Raw genomic sequence first — 14,615 nt, 5'->3', positions numbered from 1 at the left:
TGGAGATAAATTAATTCCCAGACCGAAGTGTACTGTGTGTGGTTTGGTTCTATCAAATGAGGCTATGGTTCCTAGCAAATTATTGCAACATTTCTCCAAAAAACATGACAACTTGTCGGATAAAAATCCTGAATATTTCAAAGAGTTAATAAGATTACAAGAAAAACAAAGTAAAAGTTTTGTAAGAAAGTTTACAATTTCCGACTGAGTTCAAGAAGCGAGTTATTTAGTCGCTGAAATAATTGCGTAGATCCTTGATTCGTCCGACCTGTTCAGCAATTGTGAGAACAATTTTTGGTACTGAGGCAGAAGAAGAAATAAAGAAGATTCCATTATCAAATGATACTATGAGTAGACATATTAATGATCTGTCAGTCGATATTGAAAAGTCAGTTATAACCAAAATAATCGAATCAAAATTTTTCAGTTTACAGTTAGATGAGTCAACTGATATCGGTGGTAAAGCACACGTACTTGTTTTTACTCGATTCATTGAAGATGATAATATTATCGAAGAATTTCTATGCTGCAAGGAATTCGAAAAAACTACGACGGGAAAAGATGTTTTTGATATAATGAACACATATTTTAATACAAATGGTCTATCTTGGAAAACTTGTGTGGGTATATGTACAGATAGTGCACCTTCTATGGTTGGAATTACAAAAGGGTTTCCTTCCTTTGCTAGAAAAGAAAATGAGAACATTATAACGACTCATTGCTTCATTCATCGTGAATCATTGGTGACAAAGACAATAGGCTTGGAATTAAAAAGTGTATTAGAAGAAATCATTCAGATGGTTAATCATATCAATGCCAGACCATTAAAATCTAGAATATTTGCAGGGCTATGTGAAGAGATGCAATCTCATTACAAGAATCTTCTTCTTCATACCGAAGTAAGATGGCTTTCAAATGGTCGTGTATCGGATCGTTTTTTTGAACTTAAAGAAGAAATATTAATGTTTTTCCAAAATGAAGACAAACCAGAATTCTATAAATTATTACAAGATGATTTTTGTTATTCCTAACTAGCCTATTTAACAGACATATTCGATCATCTGAACAATCTGAACTCCAACATGCAAGGAAGAAATGAGAATATTTTGACATCTACAGATAAAATTAAAGCTTTTAAAGATGAAATAAAAATGTGGAAGATAACGGGTGCTTAAGGGTCAAAGCTGTATAACTGAGAGGAGACCTCCACATAGCCTTTAAAGGAATGCGGAGAACCGACCAGGGCTTCTGACCTAATGTCCAATCCTCACCTTCTCGTGGTGCACCCTGTTGGGTATCTACTTTGATACTGAACGAACGAGGATGGGCTGGCAATTTGGGATTTAGCCGACCAAATTGTATTCTTATCGGTTAAACCAAAATAAAAAATGATGGTACAACATGACAAAATTTCATGCCGGCTGGGGCGTCGCCCGGTTAAACAAGGCCCCCATTGTTTTCGCCAGGGAACCAGGGCGAACAGCGAAAAGTCAGCTATTGCAACAAATCTGAAAACAAACCCCAACTCAACATCACCAGAGTTAAAGATCGGTACTATCAACGTAAGAAGCCTGAATGGCAAAGAAATGGAGCTAGCTGAGGAATTAGATAAGTACCAGATCGACATAATAGGGGTGACTGAAACAAAAAAGACCAAAACTGGTGAGATCTTTCTGAGCAATAAATACAAAATGTTATATTCAGGCAATGACAATCAAGGAAAAGAAGGAGTAGCCATAGTATTCAACACAAAATATGAGGCTAATCTTCTTGAATGGCAGTGAGTCTCAAGTAGAGTAATGTGGGCAAATATGAGAATGGGGAACTGGACAATGAGACTTATTTGTGCCTATGGTCCCACAGAAGGTTCTACTAAGGTAGAAGTGGAGGAATTTTTTGACACTTTAGAAAAAGCAACTGACACAATGAAAAAGGAAAAGTTGGTCCTTGTTGGGGATCTAAATAGCAAAGTAGGAAATGATTGTGAGACATACAAAAATATTTTGGGAAAATTTGGAGAAAAGAGCAAAGCTAATAATAATGGCAAATATCTGTTGGATTTCTGCTCAGGACATGGACTGGTTATTACTAACACCATGTTCCAACATAAAAATGTGCACAAATTCAAATGGAGAGAAGAGACTAGGAATAAGAAAAGTCTCATTGACTATGTTATTGTTGATAGTGATGTTTTCTCCCTGGTGCAGGACACCAGAGTGTACAGAGGATTTGAAATTGGAAGTGATCACTATTTAGTCTTGAGCAGGATAAAATTGAATTTCATATCGAAAAGAATAACATGTAATAAAGTTTTAAAGCGAATAAAAGTTGAGCAGCTCTCAGATGTGAACTGTACACTAAAATACAGAAAGATTATTGAAAAGAAAATGAAAGAGTTTGAGAACAGGAATCAAACCTTGGCGATTCAGTGGCAAACTCTGAAGAAAACATTGATTGATTCTGCCAGAGAGCCATGTGGTGAGGTTGTCTACAAGGATAAAAAAATCAGAACTCCCTGGTGGACACAGGAAGTTAAAGAGGCAGTGAAGGAAAAGAAGAAAGCATATCAAAAGTTCTTGACAAATAAGTCAGCTTTTACTCTTACAGAATACAGAGACAAATGTAAGAAAGCTAAACAGTGTGTAAAAAAACTAGCTAAACAACAGTCATGGGAGGATTTTGGAAAGAATATAGAAAATAAATATCAAGCAGGTGGCAAAATATTCTGGAGGTTGTTGAAGAAGCTTAAGAATGGAGGAAAGAGTGCTGTAAAAGGAGTTAGAGATGATAAAGGTGACATGAAAACAGGAGAAAAAGATATCCTTGAAGTATCGAGTAATTACTTTGAAAAACTGCTAAATGAAACAAGCAGTGATGACAGCACAGTGATAAAAAAACACTGACCAGGCATGCAGTCAGGAATACATATCCATATTAAGTAGAAAAAGCCATCAAAGGCTTGAAATGTGGAAAGGTAGCAGGAGTAGATGATATTCGACCAGAAATGCTGAAGTATGGTGGTATAAAAGTCTTACAGTGGCTGCACTGCATAGTTCAGAAAGCCTGGACAGAGGAACGAATTCCCAATGATTGGAGTAGAGCTCTCATAGTACCCATTTATAAAAAGGGAAATAAAACTGAATGTGAAAATTACGGAGGTTTATCCCTACTGAGTGTTCCTGGCAAGATCAATGCTAGTATACTTGAGAAACGGTTGAGAAGAATTGTGGAAGAAAAGCTTGGTAAAGAACAAGCTGGATTCAGGCCAAATAGAGGCTGTCAGGATCAGATCTTCACTTTACGACAAATAGTCGAGAAAGCATGGATATATAACACAGATCTGTATTTAGGTTTTGTCGATTTGGAAAAGGCATATGACAAGGTGCCAAGAAAGAAGCTATTCAATACGCTGCAGTTATATGGTGTCAATGGGACATTATATCAAGCAATACTTAGTCTTTATTTGAGTTGTAAGTCAGCAGTTAGAATTGAAGGAAGAACAGGAAGATGGTTTAATGTGAAATCTGGGATGAGACAAGGATGTACATTATCCCCTCTGTTATTCATTATCTATATGGATCATATTATGAAGGAAAGTGGTATTAAACCTGATATCAAAATTGGAGATGTTAATGTCAGCTCTTTGCTTTATGCGGATGATGTTATACTTCTAAATAAATCCGCTACAAGTCTGCAAGATTCTCTGACTAAATTGAATAGCTGTTGTAATAGATATGGTATGATGGTCAGCAATAAAAAGACAAAGACAATGAAAATAAGCAGAATCATTGAAAATGTCAACTGTGTTGTGAATGGAGAACCTGTGGAACAAGTAAAACATTTCAGCTACTTAGGCACGATTTTTACTGAAGATGGTAAATTAAATATAGAAATAGACAACAGAATCAGCAAAGCTGGTATGGTGGGAAGTCAATTGATTAAATTCATATGGAATAAGAAAGAAATTAGTCGGAACACTAAATTAGCTGTATACAAGACAGTGTTCAAACCAGTTTTAACTTATGGATCTGAGAGCTGGGTCAGAAGTAAAACACTTGACCAAAGACTAGAGACTGCAGATATGAGAGTCCTGAGAAAGATTCGAGGCGTGAACAGATGGCATCAATGGCAATATCATATTAAAAATGAGGATATTAGGAAAGAACTTGACATTGTCAGCATCCAGGAATGCGTTAGCAGAGCTAATCTCAGGTGGTATGGTCATTTAAATAGAATGGGAGAGGAAAGATTAGCAAAACAAGTGTTCTCTGCCAGGTTGGCAGGAAAATGACCCAGAGGAAGACCAAGATATAGGTGGATTGATACGGTACAAAGTGCCTTAGACGATAGAAATATAAGATCTGATAATATTGGAGTCTTGACAGGTAATAGACTGATTTGGAGGAAAATTGTAGATAGGAAGTTAGTAATGATGTAATTTTTTCATGTAGTACTGTCATATCCTGTACACCCCTTGAGGGTACATGGCAGGAATTTGATGATGATGTGGAAGATAAAATTAAGCACCAACAATGTAGAAATGTTCCTTAAAGTTTCCTCCAGAAAATGTAAGAACACTGATCTGCAAAAGCTTATTTACAGTCATTTAATATCGTTAGAAGAAAAAATTGACCATTGTTTTCCAGACATTTCAGTCAATTTATACAATTGGATTCGAAATCCATTTGTAGAGTCAACATCAGCAATGAGTGAGTTAAGTCTTATAGAAGCCGAAGAATTAATTGATATTATTATTATTATTATTATTATTATTATTCAGGCCTCCAAGGAGTCAAAAGACTCATCGAGGGAGGTCCTTTCTAAGACATAAAGTCTGTCAAGACTCATCGAGGGGAAGTCCCCCCCTGAGAAACACAAAGTTTATCATACCACTCCTTAAACCCACTGACCGTTCTCGCTCCCACCACTCCATCAGGCAATGCATTCCACGGCTCAACCACCCTCCACACAAAGAAACCACTCCTTACCCTCTTGCTCACAGTTTCCTTTCGTAACTTCCAGGGATGGCCTCTTGTCATCACTCCTTCCCGCTGATCAACCAAGCGAAAGAACTCCCCAGTGTCAACCCTGTAACCACCTCTCAACAGTTTAAAAGTCTCAATCATATCACCTCTCCTTCTTCTATCCACCAAACTCTGCAGTCCACATTCTCTCAGCCGATCCTCATAACTATCCTTGTACAGTCCTGAAACCATCTTTGTCATCCGTCTTTGTATCCTTTCCACGGTTAATTTATCCCCTTCAAATCCTGGGGACCAAATCTGAGAACAATAGTCCAAGTGTGGTCCGATCAGAGACTTATACAACGGAATGATAACCCTCTTATCTCTGCAGGTCAGTGTCCTTCTCATAATAGCAGCAATCCTCTGTGTTACCTTCACCACCTTTGCAATATGTCCCCTAAACTTCAGGTTTCTATCAATCATCAACCCCAGATCTCTTGTCTCCCCTACTTCCTCCAGTATAATTCCTCCCATAGAGTATGCAGCATCCCATCGATGTTTCCCAAACCTCAAGACCTTACATTTTGCTGCATTAAACTGACACCCCCATTCATTTGCCCATCTATCTAGCTTATTCAAATCCTCTTGCAGGGCCACCACATCTGCACTATTACTAATAATCCTTCCAAGCTTCACATCATCCGCAAACAACTGAATATCCCCCTGCAATCCACTGGCTATGTCATTGATATAAAGGTTAAACAATATAGGTCCTAGTACTGAGCCCTGTGGGACCCCACTTGTAACCCTCTGCCTCCTGGAAACTGCTCCACCATACACAACTCTCTGATACCTATCAGACAGCCAATCCTGAATCCAATTGACCAATCTGACATCCAGACCCATGTGCTGCAACTTAAATATCAGCTTATCATGTGGCACCCTGTCAAATGCCTTCGCCAAGTCTAAGAAAATTGCAGTATATGCCTTTCCCTCATCTAATGCTCTTGTAACTTTATTATAAAAGGCTAGCATATTGCTAAAACAAGAGCGTCCTTTCACAAATCCATGTTGATTCTCACAGATAACATTACCCTCATCTGCCCAATGCTGTACACGGTCCCTCACTACTTTCTCCAAGATCTTAACAACTACTGATGACACACAGACTGGCCTATAATTAGACACTTCCAGTCTGTTACCACCCTTATGCAATGGCACTATCTTACCTTCCTTCCATTCCCTGGGCACCTTTGCCAAAGCCAGACTTTCATTGAAAAGCCACGTTAAAGGTATTGTCAATTCCCTAGAACATTCTCTCAAAACTCGTGGCGAAATACCATCCAGTCCCACAGCTTTACTGACATCCAGAGTACTCAGTATCTGAAACACACTCTCCTCCTGTACCTCCAGACCTCGTACCAGTCCTATCCCTCTAGCATTAAAACTGACTCTTCTAGGATGAAATACTCCAATAAAGTGTTCATTGAACAATTCCACTATGTCCTCTGCATCAGTCACTCTATTCCCATTTTTATCCCACAATATCATTCTTCCACAGTCATTTCTCCTCCTACTGGCCACATAGCTAAAAAATTCCCTAGGATTTTCTTTGGATCTTAGGGCCAATCTCCTCTCATATTCCAGTTTCGCTTTCCTTACCACACGAGTCACTCTTCTGGCCTGTGTCTTATATTCCTCATGCATCTCTTCACCTGTCTCCTTATATCTCTTCCATAGCCTCTTTTTCGCATGCAATTCCTGTTTAATATTGTTTTTCATCCACTTTACTCCAAATTGCGCCCTCTTCTTCACTCGTGGTATACAACTTACCATTGCTGATAACAAATATTCTTTCACAATTTCCCACGCACTGGTGATATCCCGGCCTTCCAATTCCTCCCTCCATGAAACTTCCCGAAGTTGACGTCTAAGACTATTATAATCACCTGCCTTATAATTCCACATAAGTTCCCGTCTCTTTGATACTCCTGCATGTCTATTCATTTTCCAAGTCAAAACCATATGGTCACTCTCTCCAACTGGTGGGAGAGACGTCAACTCAGTTATTATCAACTCTTCTGATGCTATAACCAAATCCAAAATTTTTGAACCTCTTGTTCCCTCTGTTACATGTTGCCTAAGACATTTGTCCCTCAAGAATTCTAGAAATTCCATTCCCCTATTGTTACATGCATCTTCCTCTCTCCAATTTATACTACTGAAGTTAAAATCTCCCATAACAATCATTCTTCTTGCACTTGCCAAACTTAGCTGTCTAAACATCTCCTGGTCCCCATCCTCTGTGCTCCTGGGTCTGTAGCAACACCCCACTAAATATCCTGTCTTGCCTACCTCTACCTCACACCATACGCTCTCAAAATCATTTGTCTCACTACCTTCCAAATTCTCCACTCTTAGAGGACATAGGTCATCACTTATCATAAGCAGCACCCCACCACCACGCTTTCCCCTCCTATCCTGGCGAAAAATGCTATACCCAAAGACTTCTATCCTGTTTTTATATCCCCTTCTGTCAACCACGTCTCAGTGATCGCAATAATTTTTGGCCAGGCTGATGCTATCTGCGCCACCAATTCCTCTCCCTTATTCCGGATACTCCTGGCATTAGTATACAGCATATAAATGCCATTGTTTCTATACCCAGCATTATCCCTTCTAGACTCCACTGGGCTCAGTCTTACCTGACATTGTCTCCCTTCTCCCAAGTATCCATTCCCACAAGAGGCCACCCCTGCTATCATCCTCCCTGGGACACACTGACTCGTTCAGAACAGCAATCTCTCCAGATGCCTACGTCCTTCCTCATTCAAATGCAAACGGTCTCTCGCAAACAACTCCTCTCTTTCCTCAAACGCACTCCAAGCATCCACATATACCAGTCCTCTCTTGTCACACATTCTCGCTATTATGCCATTCAATATCACCGCTCTTCTGCTCAGCTCATCATTATCATACCTAGGCAACACGCACACTATTTTTCCTCTCTCTGTCTTCTTCCGTACAGTCTCAAGCAAAAATCTCATATCTCTCGCTGCCCGACTTACATTACCACTCAAGTCATTCGTTCCTACCATCACATAACGATCATACGTTGAGATTGAAGCATTTAGAAATGTGTCTGAATTCATTTTGGATAACAACTATGAAGGAGTACCCCAATATAGGTTTCAAAGCACTTAACATCTTATTGCAATTTTCTACATCTTATTTGTGTGAACTGGGTTTTTCTGCACTCGTAAATATTAAAACAAAGAAGAGAGAAAGACTAAAGGCCCTTGAAAATGAGATGAGAATATGTCTCTCAAAAACAAGGCCTAATATCAAAGAAATATGCAAACAACATCAGGCACATATTTCACATTAAGTTCATATTTTATTATCTGAACCTTTATAATAGCTTTTGTTTTGTATGTTTTTGGGTTGTTTGAAAATAAACTAATTTAGTTTAAATAAAACCTGTTTTCTTTTAAACACGCTTTCCTTCATATCTTTAGTATCTGTAATATCAATTTATTTATGGGTTATATATATGTGTCTTTCAGAATCAATTAATCGGCACTTTACTCTCTATAAAAAGCAAATAATACTAGGGGTGCCGTGAAATTTATTTATTGATTTTAGTGTGCCGCCAGACAAAAAAGTTTGAGAACCACTGGTGTAGATGATGCGGTTCTCTGTAGTTAGTGGATTGAGTGGTGGAAACAGAGAGCTGAAGAGTAGGTGCCCTTGGACTCACTTGGAGGTGTAATAATAATAATCATGCCATAGTGGTGATTTCTTAAGGCAGGCATTAACTTTGTCTGCCCTGGTTTTGTGGAATAGCACAGGCAGTGTTTGTCAAAAATCACTGGCAAATAAAACAGTTCTTCGATCCGTCTATCCATTCACCCATTCTTCGATTGTCTGATCTGATATCTCTCAGTGTTCTGCTGATCACTTCAACAAATCTTTTATGGGACACTGCATTCATCCCAAACAGTCAATCTTTGGTAATAATTTTGACAAATTACTTTGTTTTGATATATTGCATTGCATATAGGTGTCAGTAGTCACATTTGTAAGTGGTACTTTGGAAGTAGAATGAGCAGTTTTAACTGCCTTGCAATAGAGTAGCTGCTATACTTAAGGATGCCACAGCAAGAGTGATTTTATCTTGGCTTCTCAACTTAGCTAATAACAAACTTAGTAAAAATGTTTTCCCAGTACTACTGGAGCATCCAAGAAAAACAGTTCGCCTAATTGATTTTCACAGCTTGTTAAAACAATGTGGAACACTTCAGCTTGATCTGAAGTTAGTGATTGTTTATGCCAACTTAATAAATCCCAAAGTTCATTGAAATTGTATGAGGTTTCCAGGATTAAATTTGTATCTAGAGGCAAAGGACTGTTTGGTATGTATCGGAAGACCAAAATCTTTAACACTTTTGTCACTTATTGACTTAACAATCGATTCAAGTCTCAATAATGCCTTATTATATATTGATTCATTAAACTGAGCCTGAGTAGAATGTACTTGGTGTAAGATATCTCCCAAAAACTGATTTTTGTAATTGACCATAGTGATAGAGGGTAAGTGATGTTGCAGTGAACCAACATTACAGGGAACAAAACGCAAAGATGACGGTGAGTTGGAAATGATTGCATCACTGAGACATTCGCCCAGTGAGAATCATCTTCTATCAGATTCAAAGCCTCGCATGCATCTGGTATGTCAGATGTACTACACCATTAACCGTTATTAAATTGTTGAATGATTTTGCTCCTTTCGCATGCATTAAGAGCATTCAGCATTATTGGGATGTACACTATAAAAATGACCTAGAGCATCGCTGTTTTTCACACCAGGATAACCATCCACATTGGCACCTTGTCTTTTTCATTCAAATTTGTTTTGATGCCAGGTGTACTATGTAGGTACTTCATTATAGGCTAGTGTTTGGGCAAAATTATATTCGATGCATAGCTTTAAAAAAAAACTGTTAATGTTGTGTCCATTGGTGTCTCCACTATGCTAAGTGTGTTACTTTCTGTGAAATATACTTTTTAACCATTTTGAAGATAAATTGTGAGATGAACTATAGTTGGATGGTGCTCATGAATATCAAAAGATAAAATTCGCCAAATGGCTTCAGAGGCACTGATGTATCATCTGGTTTGGTATAGATCTACTTTGCTATGTTCATTTTGCAAACAAAATATAGCTTGGTCTGAGCCCTTGTTATATACTTGCATATACATATTTGATGGATTTCATGGAACTGCAAATTTCTACATTTATTAGTGCATGTAGGATTCATGACAAAACCAGATTATGAGGCACTACATGGCGATTATCAGTTTCCAAATTTCCTTGGCTATTATGTATGGTAGCAATTCAGCTGCCATCCGAAGGAGCACGTCGATGATATTGTGGATATTCATCCTCACTTGTTTGAGTTTCATTGATAGATCTTGGATATCTCTTCTTGCACCTTCCTGACTTCATGCACAATGAGTATGGATTAACAAGTCTGCATGGACTGTGCACCACATGTTTTATTATGATATCAAACAGCTCTTTGTCACATTGAGGAGAAGGTATCTCGACACTTATAATGGAATTGATTTCTTGACTTCTGATTTTATATTTAAGCCAAATCAATATGCGAGAGTGTGCCAATCCCATTTTTTGCCATTCTACTGAATACATATAGCACCTGTATGCTCCAAAATCTTGTGCTTTGTGATAAGATTCATCAATTTCTTCAGCTTGCCTTGAAAAACTTGCAATGATGTCATGCCTGTCATAAGTCTTATCAGGTAGCAAGTTTTCCAAAATTTCTGGCCAATTACTGTTGCACATGAAGGTAATGAAAAGGTCAGCCACCATACGCTCTATCATAGACCATTACATCCTGAGTCTATTTGTGGAAATAATGGGGGAGGAGGGAGCCTCCCTTGAAAGAAGGCAATATTTGAATTTGGTCAATGTTTGAAGCATTTTCCTCAGCACACAATGCATTGTGGAGATGTGTATAATTTTCTACCTGAAGTTTACTTTGGTTTGAACATATGTGAGATGCTTGGACTCAATTTTAGCATATATGTGAACTCAGTATTGATTGATGAGTTGACCACATTTATGTAGTGGATTTAAATTTTCCATCCATACCATCATGCGATATGCAAAAAAATTGATTGCTGAAATGGTTTTCCTACTTGTAGATTCCTCACTTCTTGGATTCATTTGTGGTAAATCGATGCAATATCCATCCTCTCTCTTTTCTGCAAAATAAAGTGGATATTGGAGTGCATCATAGGCTCTCTGTCCTTCATATCCATTTCAGTCTTGCCTAGTACAGTAAATTATTTCCCAGTCATGACAGTTGCTACTTCCTTAGTTGTGGATGCATTATTTGCCTGCATGATATCCTGACAGTACTTGAAAAGTTTATTTTTCATTTGGTTAGACTATAATAAATTTAGTTTAATCCTTTATCCAAGTGTGAACAAACAAAGTTTGCGCCTGAAAATATCTTCAGGACCTGGGGTAAGGTAGTACAACACCGGAAAACTCGTAGCAAAGCTGGACCAAGCTAACATCACTCCTATCTCCCATAATGCAAAACACATCTCCTTGCAGATATGTATAATGTTATGCATTAAGGGAAGGGCCACTACCCAGACTAGTTTCGACCTTTATTGAGGTCTCTTCTGTGGGAGCCAGGCCCAGAAGTGGAGATACCAGGCAGAAGCAATGGCAAGGTCATTTTTACCTATAGGAGTTACCAAACAGTGTGCCACCTTTTTATTAAATTACTCTGGATTTAGAGAAAGATGTTGAAAGTTTATTTTTCACTTTGTTAGACTATAATAAATTTAGTTTAATCCTTTATTCAAGTGGGAGCAAACAAAGTTTGTGCCTGAAAATATCTTCAGGACTGGGGTAAGGTAGTACAACACCATGCAACTCGTAGCAAAGGTGGACCAAGCTAACATCACTCCTATCTTAGTATCTCCCATAATACAAAACACATCTCCTTGCAGATATGCATAATGTTATGCATTAACATTTGTGGCACACCGTTTGGCAACTCCTATAAGTGAAGATGACTTTGCCATTGCTTCTACCTGGTATCTCCACTTCTGGGCCTGGCTCCCACTGAAGAGACCTCAATAAAGGTTGAAACTAGTCAGGGTAGTGGTCCTTCCCTTAATGCATAATATTATACATATCTGCAAGGAGATGTGTTTTGCATTATGGGAGATACTGAGATAGGAGTGATGTTAGCTTGGCCCACCTTTGCTATGAGTTGCCCAGTGTTGTTACTACCTTACCCCAGTCCTGAAGATATTTTCAGGTGAAAACTTTGTTTGCTCACACTAGGATAAAGGATTAAACTAAATTTATTATGACAGTACTTGGTTTGTATAAAGCCAGTCTTAGTGTTTCACATTGTTAGCATTCTTTATAGCTAACTTAAAAGTTTGTATATATTTATATAAGTTACAGAGGCGAATATTCCTGGTGTGCTAGGTGTGCGGTGCTCATCCACCAAATAGCAATATCATTGGTATTGTATTTTTGCATTTATTTCTGTTAAAGACTCCTGTAATTGTTTCCAGCTTCATGTGATTCCTAAAAGTGAACATGATATACTAATGTTTCACAGAGAGGATACATTTCGATGTGTAAACATTGCATCACATTCACGTCAATAGCCCAGGTGTGAGTTCAAAATACATACACCTTTGAGCTCTTTAAAAAGATATACAGATGCCGCAGTGGATCAAATTCTTAGTGTTCTAGTAGTTTTAAACCACTAAGAAGGCGAGGCAGGGTGAGCTCTGAGACAATAGCACTTAGAGGCTGTGATTGGTTATTGTGTCAACCAATCCAATTGAGCATTGTCAGTGGTCATAAGTTGCTGTTTTTGTTTTCTGGTTTCAACTGTTTTGCGTGCATGAAGTGTGAACTGACATGGTAGGCAAGTTTTTATATATAATATAGACAAGTTTTTAATATATAATTTTTGATAAAACTTTTTTTGCCCATATTTACAATGGTAAACAGTATTGTAGTCATAGGAGGTAAGCCTCGTTCTCCTCTTCCAAATTTTACACCTTTTGAGTAACTCAAATATACCAACCAAATATAGCATTCTCCTTCATTATTGTTTTCTAATATATCTTAAAACAAACACATTGTCTCCCACTCTGCACAGATTTGGTTACAATTAATTGATAAATTAAAGTATTCAAAGTTATCTAAAATTAATTACATTAGACCAACTAAGATGAGCACTGATGTACTACACACTCTTAATACTTGCATACATCGATTAAACTGCAATCTGAATTTTGTAATGTGAGTTGCATAAGCCATGACAACACACCCAACCAAAATGGGCACACAGTGCCACTGATATGTTATGCTGATGTAAAATTCCTTGTAAATCAAATTACAATTTCTGAGTTTAACCCTGTGATCTGTTTACAATGGAGAGTTCTTGTTTGTGCAGGTTTGAAATTAAATATTTTGTAAAAATTTATGATCATTTGGTTTGATGGCAAAAAACCTCCAGCCAAATGGTACACTTGACCTTGCACCTTGAAAGTAGGCATGAATCCCCTTCAACTGCCAGCCTGGTTGACTGAGTGGTTAGCATATCCGTTATCCAGCCAAAAGGCTGCGGGTTCGAATCCTGCTGTGGGCATGGATATTTGTCTGTGAAAATACTAGTGGTGGTGGTGGACGGCAGTAGATGGCATTGGTGTAGATAATGAAGGTAGTTGCGGTAGGTGGATTGGTGGAGATGGAGAGTTATAGAGTAGGTACCCTCCCTCGATGAGTCTTTGGACTTCCTGGAGGTGTTAGTTAATAATAATAACTATTTACTTTGCAACAAATGATAACATTTGAAATGCAGATTTGTATAATCTTGAATAGTTTCAATAAATCAGTGAGACTGTGGATGTTGCATTGTAATGAGTGATAATTATTATTATTATTATTCAGGCCTCCATGGAGTCAAAAGACTCATTGTGGGAGGTCCTTCCAAAGAAACACAAAGTCTATCATACCACTCCTTAAACTCATTGACCGTTCTCGCTCTCACCACTCCATCAGGCAATACATTCCATGGTTCAACCACCCTCCATGCAAAGAAACCACTTCTCACCCTCTTGCTCACAGTTTCCTTTCGTAACTTCCAGGGATGGCCTCTTGTCATCACTCCTTCCCGCTGTTCAACCAAGCGAAAGAACTCCCCAGTGTCAACCCTGTAACCACCTCTCAACAGTTTAAAAGTCTCAATCATATCACCTCTCCTTCTATCCACCAAACTCTGCAATCCACATTCCCTTAGCCAATCCTCATAACTATCATTGTACAGTCCTGAAACCATCTTTGTTATCTGCCTTTGTACCCTTTCCACAGTTAATTTATCCTCTTCAAATCCTGGGGACCAAATCTGAGAACAATAGTCCAAGTCTGGTCTTATCAGGGTCTTATACAACGGAATGGTAACTGTTTTATCTCTGCAGGTCAGCATCCTTCTCATTATTGCAGCAATCCTCTGCGTTACCTTCACCACTTTTGCAATATGTACCCTAAATTTCAGATTTCTATCAATCATCAACCCCAGA

The sequence above is a fragment of the Typopeltis vanoorti genome, chromosome 15 (assembly GCF_054136105.1).
Source record: "Typopeltis vanoorti isolate ZY-2024b chromosome 15, IOZ_Tvanoo_1.0, whole genome shotgun sequence".
NCBI classification, from domain to species: domain Eukaryota; kingdom Metazoa; phylum Arthropoda; class Arachnida; order Uropygi; family Thelyphonidae; genus Typopeltis; species Typopeltis vanoorti.
This window is presented reverse-complemented; position numbering follows the sequence as displayed.